Source organism: Carassius auratus, chromosome 36, assembly GCF_003368295.1.
Source record: "Carassius auratus strain Wakin chromosome 36, ASM336829v1, whole genome shotgun sequence".
In the NCBI taxonomy this organism is placed as follows: domain Eukaryota; kingdom Metazoa; phylum Chordata; class Actinopteri; order Cypriniformes; family Cyprinidae; genus Carassius; species Carassius auratus.
Genome location: NC_039278.1, coordinates 2,289,789 through 2,301,808, shown reverse-complemented (window position 1 = coordinate 2,301,808; position 12,020 = coordinate 2,289,789). Strand labels below are relative to the sequence as shown.

General features: G+C 34.1%; 1 protein-coding gene across 1 annotated transcript in view; it reads left to right on the top strand.

The window, feature by feature from the left end:
- LOC113055619 (tubulin polyglutamylase TTLL7) overlaps positions 1-12,020 on the top strand; it is a 92,727-nt gene that overhangs the window by 29,790 nt on the left and 50,917 nt on the right.

The following is a 12,020-nucleotide window of genomic DNA, read 5'->3' as shown; positions in this document are numbered from 1 at the left end:
TATGGTATCTAACCTCACTAAGGACTAAGGACTTTTGTGTTTTGTATTATATAATTTTTTTTTTTACATTTTTAAATGACTTTATTGCTATAACCAAAGTTAAAAATGGATATTTCCACATCTTGATTTTTTTTTTATTATTCCAATTTTGTTGACAAAATCAGATACTTTTGGTAAACAACACACTACTGATGACTCTAACTGTGGTATTAACTGTCTTTTGTATAATATTAAAATTGTTTAATTACTTAATGATTTTAATAGAAATAATGAAGGCAAAAATCGATAATTCACCTCAGATCTTGCAAACATCTTATAAGCAACAAGAACTTTCAAACTGTTGACTGTGAAAATCAAGTGTATTTCCATGACAAACTGTATCATTGTAACATTGAGAATGTATTTTAATATGGTTTAATTTTGTAGTAATTTTATATTTTCATTGATTATGCATGAGGCAGTTTTGGGCTTTCAGAGATGTTCTGCTGTTTGTCTGTGATTTGTGACTGATTTTGTCACATCTTATAGTTTTGTTGCATCTGGTGTGGACAGAACAATTGCTTGCGGCTGAAATCTTATCCCATTGCGTTTGATTAGGACGCAGTGTAATTGTATTGTAGGAACATCTGGTTGGTTAGCACTAAATGTATTTGCACTAGTTTTATGTTAGCATGTTGCTAAGCTTGTACTTAATAAACTTAAAGGTGCACACAAATTGGATAAAATACTCATTTTTTTACGAAAGTGTTATTTTTTTAATCAATCTTGTTTTTTTGTTTGTTTTGTTTTTTTACTGAGTGCATTCAGGGATTGTCTTATTCATGAAGAATACATGAAGTGCTCTTTTAGAATTGGTATCTTAGACATCTTAGAAGTACAGTGTTTCTTTTGGAACTGCCTTTAAATCAGCTGCAAGCCTATGAGGCCTTACAATGCTTTCTACATAGGTAGCTCAGCAGGATTTGTGACAAAGATATGGAGTGGAATGATTGCTGGACATCCACATTCACAGTTACGTGAATAGGATGCATCGGCCTTGGTCTTGCTAAAGATGTCTTGGGTTTTGCATCCTTTTGCTAAACTTTTCTCCATTTAAGACAAGCATTCCATGCAATTAAGCTAAACGAGGGACTCCCACTGAAAGATGATCTAAATAGGCAGTTGTTTGTGTGTTTGAAAACAGTTGGTTCCTCAGATTCTGCGGTTGGGCATTTTTTTGTTCTGTTTCTCATTCTCATTTCCTTTAGCTGTGGTGTTCTGTAATGTTGGATGACAGTCTTCTAAACAACATTTTCCAGCCTTTCCCAGCATGCACATCTTTTAACTCAACAAACATAAAATGATTGTGCTAACTATGCCACTTCACCACACCATGTGTTTGTCATGGTTATTGCTTAATTGAAAACATTTGAAAAATATATAGCAACTATAATTATTGCTGAATTGTAAAGACAGTAAGACATAGAACATTCATAACTCATTCAGCATTTAAACGTGAATCAATGTTATGGATCAAGGTTGAATTTTGTTTAGATTTTACAAGAAGAATCAATGTTGCAAATCAGCATCAACATCAAAAGTTTGGAATTATTATGTAAATTGTTTTAATTTACGAAGTCTCTTATATTTACCAGAGCTGGATGTATTTGATCAAAACAGTGTAGATTTGTTATATATATAATTGTAAAATGTGATATATTTGTTGTGTTGCAAAATTTTCGGCATCATTACTTAAGTCTTCAGTGTCACATGATTCCTTCAGAATTAATTCTAATATGCTAATTTTGTGCTCAATAAATACTTGTATTATTATTATTATTATTATAAATGTTGAAAGTAGTTTTTTGCTGCTTATTTTTTTTTGTTGTGGAAACTGTGATATACTACCATTCATATACTTTTATTCAGCAAGGATGCATTGCAATAAATGATCAAAAGTGACAGTAAAGACATTTATAATGTTACAAAAGATTTCTGTTTCAAATAAATGCTGTTCTTCTGGACTTTCTATTCTTCATAGAATCCTGAAAAAAATATATCAGGATTTCTATATATTATACAACAAAAACAGTTTTCAACATTGATAATATGAACCATTATATTTATTATTTAATAGAAACATTATTTTTGATTTTAAGAAACCTGATATATTACAGTATTGCTGTTTTTACTTTATTTAAAAAAATAATAATTATGTAGCCTTGGTGAGACTTTTTCATTATTTTTTTCTCATTTTTTAATGCCTGTCCACAATAAGTCATTTTGATGAAGCATGTTGACTGCAGACTTAAATTCTTATGTATGATTAAATACATACTTTTTTTTTGAAAGCATTATTTTTATATAACTGATTTTTCTCTGTTATATTGCCTGCCCTGCAAATGTTTTGAACACTTTTGGCTTGCGGAATTTGGCCACCTTGTGCGTTTTAACATCTGAAGTGGGGTTCCTGCACAACGGCAAGGATAAATGCTTAAATAGCAGCATATTCAGGACTGACGTTCAGCATAAACACAAGGTTGAGTTAGTTACACCAGAGCTAGAGCAGACTCTCTCTCCCCTCTTTCCTCCGTTTGACAGACACATTGCAGAAATGTAGGTCAGGACTGTGAGTTAAGGCGGTTAGGATGCAGGAATGCTGGTGACTGACATGTTGGGTTCCCCAGAACGTTCCATGTCAGGTTTTCTGGATCGCCCACACTTCTGTGTGGCAAAGCATGACCTAAATCTTTTAACCCAAAAGTTCTGACTGCAGCTTCCATCTTACTAACCCATTCTAGAATGTAAAATGCCCTAGGAGGATTTATTTTTATTTTATTTATTTTTTTGTTTATTTTTGGCCATTGCTTAAATCCTCAGAATAATTAGATTTTTTTATTAGAAACTGGAACATTTCCAAAAAAATTTAATTAAGGGTTTGTATTAATGGGATGAAAACATGTTGCAAGCTGGATTCAAACATACAACTTCCATGTGAGCACCACAAGTGGATGGCGCATATGTGGATAATATTAGGCCATAAATCTGAAAGATTTTGAAAATATGTTATATGCTATCTGGCATTGTCTTTTTAAATGTAAATTCTGCAGCTTTTTATTTAAATACAAATTTGAAACACTCGTGAAGTCAGTTTCTTTCATGCCTAAGATTTTTTGTTGCTGTTGACTTAACATTTTGCCATTATTTTAATTGAGACAGTAGATATTTAATTAAGAGGAAGTATTTTGTTAAAGTAATGGATTCAGGTTGCAGGCTGGATTTTAATCCAAAAAAAGTGCATGTTTTTAATTTCGTATTGAGGCGAGTAATTGAGGAATTTGTAGTGTGGCTTTTTTTTTCTTCTTTTAATGTTTGCCACTTTCAGAGTTTTGTAGAACTGGATCAAGTTGCAGGCTGTATTTGAACTTCTGTGTTCCACATAAGCAGCAGAGCTCAATGCATGTGTGCTAAATGCTTGTCCTAAGAAAAGTGTATTTTTATGTAGTTTTAAGTCAAGTCATTGTGAAAGTTGAGCGACGGACGTTCCCGGCAGCTCTCTGGCGCTATGCGTGTCTCTTTGCAGGTTTTGGGAGGAGAACACAAACTGTGGTGGTAGATGCAGTCGTTCAGCTCCAGTGATAATGATCCCTCAGTGCTACTAGCAGCCGCCACAAACTCCCATCAATTAACATCCCACAAGCTCCTCACTGAGGGAAAAAAAAGCTGTTTCTTTTTCACGCTACATTTACCGAGCGAACATTTATTTCCGATTTCAAGTGATTAGTCAAGACACATATCCACACTGCAGCGTCTGACGGAGAGAGGCAGGAGGTGTGATTTTCTGCTGTCTGTTCTCTTATGAAAGTTACAAAAGTGGATAAATATTGGGAATTGTCTGCTACGGTATTCTCTCAACTTTCTTCATCGGCCTGTATTTGATTTTTAGTTTTAAAGGCTCACTCTTATCAGATATTCTATAAATTTGTTTCTTTGAAGCAGAAATTGTTATGATTCATCTACAATTATAATTTATTCAGTTTTTATTGCATCTGCAGGTCTCCTGATTCTTTTATCAAGACACTGCCGCACTGGCGACAAAAAAAGTCAAATTCTAAAAATCCTCTTATTCTGACAGAGAAATGTCATATTCTCCTTTTTCTTTAATCCCTTATCAAAAGTTTTTCATTTCATTTTTGGTTTCTTTTCCTTCTTATTTGCAAATGAGGCTTAAATGTCAGTTGAGGTTTCACTATACCTCCAAACGGACAGTTCTTTCTTTCTTTCAAACACGCATGGACACACAAACACACACACACACACACACACACAGGCTGCAGAAGCACTTTAGTGCTGACCGAACGGCTAATGTTCGGAGGCTTTTGTACTGATTTTATCTTCTCTGCGGGTTTTATTCTTCTTCCATTGACATTCAAAACATTTGAGCCATTGATACGAGCAGGAACACAAACATGGAAACCGGAGAAACCTCACTCTCTTTAGCTCGCCTCACATCATCTGCTAGACGTGGCGAGGCAGCATTGTCCACGTCTTCAGCAGAGCGCATCATTAACATGTTAATCTGGGCACTGCTCATTCACTGGGCTGTTGGGAAGGTTCGTCCACTCAATGGGTCAGACAGAAGCATCTGAGGGCCTTGAATAGCCATTACTCAAAAACTGTGGTGCAACATTGATATCACTTTCCCCCCAAGCCATCTCTGTCTTCTCCCCACTTTTCTTTCCAGAAACTGCTCACACTGGAGCCGTTAAGCTGGCATGACGAATAATGCATAGGCACAGTGACAGAGAGAGAGAGAGAAAGAGAGCGAGAGAGAGAGAGAGAGAGAGAGAGAGAGAGAGAGAGAGAGAGAGAGAGAGAAAGAGAAGAAACATGGCTTCTCAGTTTGCCTCTTTCAACGAGTAAGACTGTAGTGTCTGCATGCATGATATTCTGTTCTAAAACTGATCAAGCTGCTCTAAAAGTGTTTTAAGGCGACATAGGGTGCTCCCGAAAGACAGATGTTTTAAATTAAAATTAAATTAAATGTATGCATTTAGCAGACGCTTTTATCCAAAGCGACTTACAGTGCATCAGGCTAACAATTTTTACCTATCATGTTTTAAAAGGTAAGTGGCAACATTATGGTGCCTTCTACTTTGCTAGAGTTAAATGCAGCTATGAATGTAGCCCTCATTAAGAAGGCAATCCCACAATACACTGGGACAAGCACGTTAAGTATGTAGATTACTCAACTTGATCGTAGGAGAAATATAAACTATATTATCAACCAGCGATATATTAAAAGTTGGATATATAATGCATTCTTATTTGCAAATATATGATATGCTTACGTAAAGCAATATATACTGTGATTTTTTTTTTACATCTTTACTATAAGCTATATTTTGCTTATAGTGACATTATTGCACAAAATGTATTTCCATAAAAGTGGAATATATTTAAGTGAATTATACTCATAATTTAGAACTAAATGTAATCATTTGAAATATAAATGTAAAATATAACTTACAAAATATTTAGAACATCAGTTTGTGACGTCAGTGTAACAATCTATTACATTTTAATAAAACATTATAAATTTGTACGTAATTTAAAACAGAAGCTAAATATAAATGTGTAAAAAAATCTTCTGTACCTCTAAAACAAAATGTTTTTCATTTGTATGCTTTATGAATCAGAATCAGAATCAGAATCAGAATGAGCTTTATTGCCAGGTATGTTTACACATACGAGGAATTTGTTTTTGTGACAAAAGCTCCGCAGTACAACAGAATGACAGCGACAGAACATAAAACACATAATAAAAGAATAAAAAATACAAATAAGTAGATAGTGAATGACAATATACAAATTGACAATTGTAGGCAGGTATATTACAAAATGCAAAATTGAAGTGTATACTAAGTATGTGTGTTAGATAAATAAAGTGTATGTGTATATAAATATAAAGTGTAGTGTAGTGTGTTCGCAGTTATTATCAGCTGTTCATAAGATGGATTGCCTGAGGGAAGAAACTGGTCCTGTGTCTGGTCGTTCTGGTGCTCAGTGCTCTGTAGCGTCGGCCAGATGACAACAGTTCAAAGAGGGAATGTGCTGGATGTGAGGGGTCCAGAGTGATTTTGACAGCCCTTTTTCTCACTCTGGATAAGTACAGTTCTTGAATAGAAGGGAGGGTTGTACCGATGATTCGCTCAGCAGTCCGGACTACCCTCTGTAGTCTTCTGAGGTCAAATGTATGATGTTTTAAGAAGTGTCCAGATGTTCAAAAGGTGTGTTTTTTTTTTGGTCAGATTTAGCTCATTTCAGTGTACAAACAAATGCACAAAATATATATACTGTCCCCCACTCACACTAATGCTGGTTGTGTTCCAGTTCCATTTTCACTAACAGAAATGCACTATCAGTAAACTTAACCAATCATTTGCTCTGGCTCTCTGATTATGTGTTGGTACAGTGTTATTGTAGAGACTGTAACTGAAATAAGGGCAAAGTAGAAAATAAAATAAAATAAAACAAAATGACTTCATTTTGTGTTTAGCTTTTGTGAAGGTCGTGTCCTTGATGCACTTAGTTTTCTGACAATCATTAGAGAAGCAGCAAGCATCCAAGTGCTTGTCAAGTGTTTGCCAAGCCGAGTCAAGTAGAGCTTAAAGAGCTCATCTGCACACCCAAGATGGTCGAAAGCATGTTCATCTTATCTAATGCTACTTTTGCTACATTGTTTTTCACTGAATCAGAAGTTTCAAGAAGATTTTAAATCATAAGGAATAAATATTCTTGCCATTCCAAACCCATATGCTGCAATTTTTTTAATGAAACACAAAAGTAGCATTTTTTTTTAAAGAATTGTAACACAGCTATTGTCATACAAGGATAGTTTGTCATTTTGTGAATCCATGTGATAGCTTTGTTTGAGAAACAGACTTTTAAAAAACAGAAAAACAGCAACAGGATCATTTGTCATTTTTGGGTTAAACATCCTTTTATTTTAATTTGTTGGTTTTGACATTCAGAAGTTTATGACCGCACAGTGTAGATTTTTTTTCTTTTCTTTTTGAAGAACATAAAACATTGAAGAAGAACTTTAAAAACACTTGGTTTATTTGGTGGTTTAAAAATATTTTTTAATTCTACCAAATGCTTTCATTTTTTCTTAACCACTATGAATTTGGTTTTACGCATTAGGAAATTCATGCATGAAAGAGAATTTTAAAACCACCAACTTCTTCCAGATTTCTCACAGGATGACCATAAATTATGCAACACATGCGTCATGATGTGAGAAGTCTGCTTTTCCATATATGCTTCCATATACACACACTTATCTAGCACATTCACTGTTGGGTTAATTTGATTTTCCTTGCATTCGTTAGCTGTCACACTTCTCTATTTGATTTTAATGCACTTAATTACTGTAAGTCATAAAAGTTGAGGTTCAGTGAATGGAAACTCTAGGTGGCAGTGTTGCTCTGTAGAACTGCTATTTTTAGGTTTATCAAAAATTATTAGTGATCCATTCATCTTACCATATCTGAACAAACTAAATTAATTAACATTTTTACTGCAGTCGCAGAAAAAAAACTAACAAAACAAAAAATGAAGTAAAGTCCTGCTTCATGCTCTAAAATAAATCTATCAGCTGGGTGTTTATTTTAAGAAGTATGCCAGTCTGTGTGTGTTTGGGAATCTCTGATGGGGGGTGAGGTCAACGGCTGTCCCTGAACACACACAGAAACGCTGATTGGGTTTCGTTGCTGGATGCAGCCTCTCCAAATGCGACAAAAGAACAAAACAGTGATTGATAAGGATGTGAAATGTGATCCACGTCTCTCTCCACAGCTGCTCCATTAGCAGAACTCAGATCAGTATTTCTCCATGTACAGCGCGCTTAGAATTCGAGCAAGTGTTGTTTTGTTTAACCTGACGTTGTTGATGTTGCATGCATGGGATGGTGTATTCAGGACTGCTACATAGTGATGCATCGTGCACTTTGCATCATTTTGAGTATCAGATTATTTAACACTATTCTCACATTAATGTTTCTCTACAGAGATGATTATTTTTTATCACATCTGAATATTTAATGCGCACATACATTTTCATAAATGTACTCCTTTTTTTCTCACCAGAAGTATTCCAATATTTCATAAAGGATATAAATATCATAAAAATATTTTGTAATACTTTACAATAAGGTTCTAAGTTAACATTAGTTAGCTACTTTAGTTGACATGAACTAAGCATGGACAGTACTAGACAGCATTAATTAATATTTATTTTTAACATTTGCTAATGCATCGTTTAAATCAAAAGTTGTGTTTTTAACAATAGTTAATGCCCTGTGAATTAACATGACTGTATTTTCATTAACTAACATTAACAAAGATTACTACATATTGTAATACATTGTTTGTTCAAGATGATACCTTAATTAACATTAACTAATTAATTATTGTAAAGTGTTACCTATATTTTTTATGCTCTTTATAAATGCCATATGTACAACATGAAGGCACATACTTAAAAGCTAAGTAAACATAATTCAAATGCATAATATTCACTAGAATGATAACACACTGAAATCATGATCCCCTCGCTGTGGTTTCTTGGATTACTGTCAGGCCATCAGTACACCAAAACTTTGAGGTTACTTGAGGTTATTGCATGGCATTAGTTGTTTTCAAAAACTAAGGGAAATTGTGTATTGATGTAATTTGATTAACTATGACCAAAATCAGTACAGCATTTCTTTTTATGTGCAAAAGTGTTTTTTTGTCTATATAGTTTTTATAAAGGTTTTAGTCATTTATTTATTTTAAACAAAAATAGGAATTGTTGCCTTGGCAAGTAGCTGCAATAAAATACGTTTTTTAAAAATAATTTTTCTGTAAGTGTTTATTTTAAACAATTTTAAGGGCTTTATCTCAAGTTAACTTTAATAACCCTGGATTAGCCAACAAAAGCTGAAAATATGTATTTTCACAAATTCCCAGATAGACTAAAAATATTCTCCCGATTTCACATTTTCCTCCATTTTCCCGGAAGGGATAGTCTTTAAATTTGAAATGTGTATATCTGCCATAATTTGACTTTTGGTCAACTTTTAAGACTGCACTAGCATATGGACAACCAGCGCCAAAAGACATGACATTAAATTCACAGTTTAGATCTTATGGTGTGTCTACAGGGACTACAGGTGGAAATTAGCAATTGTTGCTATAACCTGGCCCAAGACATATTCTCTTGTTTAACAAGTTTAATGTTTATTTGTGCATTGTCCCTGTTTAATAAAATAATTTCCATTCCATACAGAGATTCATTAATCTCAAAACAGCTGGATTCCCTGTAGTTAGCACCACAAGTCTCAGTAAAAGCACAAAGAAGGTGTGTAAATGAAAAATCAGTCAAATCTTTTGATGGTGTCAAGGAGCATTTGTAAAATCCACTTGCGTCAGAATGATTATTATCAAACAGCACTAAATTCTTAAGAAAAAAAATGAAAAACATGGCTGACATCCTAAATCTGCGGGACTCCTGCGTGGCGGATCTTGATGAGGTGTCTTTGTTGCTTTGTGAGTCGGGCCATCTGCGGGGCATCTACCCAGCGAGGGGTGACGTGGCCCAGCTCGGAGAGCTAAGAAAGTGTGAGCCGGATCAGCTACTGCTGCTAAGGTTACGGCTGATACAGTAAATTCATTGATTCAGTCCACCGTTAGCCGCCCCTCTTGCCAACCACCCCACCGCGGCACTCAGTTGTGATGTAAATATTATCTCACGGTCCTCTCCTAAGCGATCACCTTTCTGAGGGAGTTTAACATTCGAGCGGGGCAGCTCTATTAAGAGCCCAGTGAGGGGTGGCTGTGTCTGCTGTCATCTCTCTCTGTGGCTGCCATCTTTCTCCAACCGTTTGTCTTTGCTGGCGATGAAGCGCTAATGCTGTGTTACAAACTGTAATGTGCAAAGCTGTACCCAAAATTCATTTTTGCCGTATCGGAGCTGGCAGCAGAGTGAGTTTGTCATGGGTGGAATACAAAAGAGCATATTATTATCTGAGGTGAAGAAAACCCTCCAGGACACTTGCCTGCTGATAAATGGAGTTAGTAGCTGAAGGAACAGTTCTAATAAAAATGTTGCTGTGTATGTGTTCCTCTAATCATGTCCTATCAAAAGGCCTGTATAAACAAGGTGTTAAGATTTAAGGGAAAGTTAAATGTTCATCATTTATAAAATGTGTCATAAACAATACTTTACCAAAGTGTTTAGTTGACTTACTGGGTAATTAATATATCTTTCGTGACAGATCAGATAAAAGAATAGATCCATAAGAAGGAGAAAACTGTTCAGTTGTAATAATGCAACAGTAATAAAGCAATAATATTATTCCTTCAAGATGTGCTATATATATATATATATATATATATATATATATATATATATATATATATATATATATATATATATATATATATATATATATATATATATATTATTTATTTTTTTTTCTACTGTTGCATCCAACCACTTGTAACACTCTCACTTCTTGTATTAAAGTTGAAATTATTTTCTAGTCTTTTTTCCTCTAGGTCTGTTAGTAGCACAACATACACTATGGGTTAAAAGGGTGCATTTATTTGGTCAAAAATGCAGTAAAATCAGTGTTATTGTGTAAATTATTATTTAAAAGAACTGTTTTCTATTTGAATATATTTTAAAATGTCATTTATTACTGCTGTTGTAGAGCTGAATTTTCAGCAGTCATAATTTCATTTCTGGTAAAAAATATTATTATTATTATTATTATTATTATTATTATTATTATTAATTAATCTTTTGAATTGTAGTGTATCATGGTGTATTACATTTTTTTTCTTGATCAACAATTTAGCATATTAGAATGATTTCTGAAGGATCATGTGACATTGAAGAATGAAGTATTGAAAATTCAGCTTTGCCATTACATGGATAAATCACATTTAAAAATATAATAAAATGTAAATAAATTGTAATAATATTTTATAAGATCACTAGTCTTAGTGTATTTTTGATCAAATAAATACCTTAAAAAGACTTAAAAGTTTGTAAAAATTTAAAGTGCCTGATACAACTTTTTTTTTTTCTGGAATTTGAGTTTTTCATCTGTCCGTGCAACAATATGAACAACAAAATATTTGAGTTTCTGGTCCGATTCTGATTACAAATCCTGCAGCACTTAGCATATGAGTTATGAATGAATATTGGCAAACATCAAATAATTGTGCAGATATCCTGAGCTGGTCTCATTTCCTGTGCAGGTTTTTTTTTTTTTTTTCAGTTCCACAGAGAAAATAACTCTGGCATCTGATGAATTAGCTTGTGTTGGCAGGAATGTGACAGATTATACTAATGCACAGAAAGACATTCTATTACTCAATTATCTCTAATTAACTACTCAAATGATTCTGAATGGTTATAAATTATTTAATTCAAACAAATAAGTAAACCAGACTGCAAAGCTTTTGTTTTCACGTGTTTAGATCACGCCATTATTCTGGCCAATGCAAAGCAAACAAATCTGATCTGAAACACAGAAAGCGTTAACACCTGATCATCACAATGGGTAATGATGAAAATGAAAGGGCTCATGTGATATATATTCGCATGTAATGATGATTTCTTTCCCAGTCAGCTGTCAGAGATCCACGGAGTGGCAGCACTTGAATAGATTCCTCGTGTGAGATAAGAAAAGATTGTGCTGTTCAAGTGGTGACGTCTATCAGCATCATTCAGCATAATGGACTGGTTGGTTTGTTGCCTGGCTGATCACATTCACTAAATGTCTTTCCCAATCAGAAGAACAACAACAGATGTTTTTGTCTCATAACAAAGCAAGCCAGGAAACATGCAGGCTTTCATGGTCATGATTTTACGGTTTTATGGAACGCATCATTTCTTATTTATTTATTTTTTGGCCATGATATGCCTTTGACATTGTGTCACAACCCAATATATCTAGACATGCAGGCTTCTTAATGGCACCACCT